Source organism: Ovis canadensis, chromosome 18 (assembly GCF_042477335.2).
Source record: "Ovis canadensis isolate MfBH-ARS-UI-01 breed Bighorn chromosome 18, ARS-UI_OviCan_v2, whole genome shotgun sequence".
Taxonomy (NCBI): Eukaryota; Metazoa; Chordata; class Mammalia; order Artiodactyla; family Bovidae; genus Ovis; species Ovis canadensis.
In genome coordinates, this window is record NC_091262.1 from 71413725 (window position 1) to 71414520 (window position 796).

The 796-nt window shown below is 43.0% G+C and overlaps 1 non-coding gene across 1 annotated transcript; it reads left to right on the forward strand.

Annotated features, from left to right (window-relative positions):
- Positions 1 to 332: 332 nt before the first annotated feature.
- LOC138424065 (U6 spliceosomal RNA) lies at positions 333 to 439 on the forward strand. Its single transcript, XR_011250634.1, has one exon. It is a non-coding gene; the product is annotated as a U6 spliceosomal RNA (small nuclear RNA).
- The last annotated feature ends 357 nt before the right edge of the window (positions 440 to 796 follow it).

Consider the following 796-nt stretch of genomic DNA (forward strand, 5'->3'; position numbering starts at 1 on the left):
CGTTAGTAGGTAGGTTCTTTACCACTAGTGCCACCTGGGAAATAAGTACCTATAAGCAAGCTAAACGGAGCCCAAATTGTTACAAGGAGGCTATTTGATGGGGAGGGGGGTGGGGGGAGGAAAGCAAAGGGATTGATAATATTTTTAGATGTGCATCTGGTCTATCCCCATTTCGCTCGGCCAAGCTGAGAACATAGCAGGGCCGGGGAGTTCTAGTGGTCAAGGAATTGGTACCAACAGGGGAGCAAGCAAACACGGAAACAGAGTGAAGATAATGGGATCCAGCTGCTTACCACCAGAGACGAGAGTAATGTCCTATTGGAAAAGAGGGCGTGCTCACTTCAGCAGCACACACACTGAAATTGCGACAATAGAGAGAAAATTAGCATGGCTCCTATGCGAGGATGATATGGCAGTTCAGGAAGCACTCCATATTTAAAAAGAAAATAAAAGAAGGAAAGACTAAATGCTGAGTGTTGAATTGGATTTAGAAATGCTGGTATAAATTCATGGTTTTTAAAAGGATGTATAGATGGAAGAGTTGGCATTAGATGTGTGTATTAACCTATACATGCCTACACACACACATATACATGTATATTGCCTAGTTTGGTCTGCCAGAAAGCCAAGAAGCAGTGTCAGCTTGGTATCAATAAGCGTACAGAACACCCAGGTCATGGTTTCTAATCACCATTCTGCACTAAACCACTGAAAACTCATTGTTCAAATGAAGAAGTCCAAGGCTAAGGCATGGAAATTACAAGAAGAGCCTGGACTATCTTGTGCCAAATGTTAG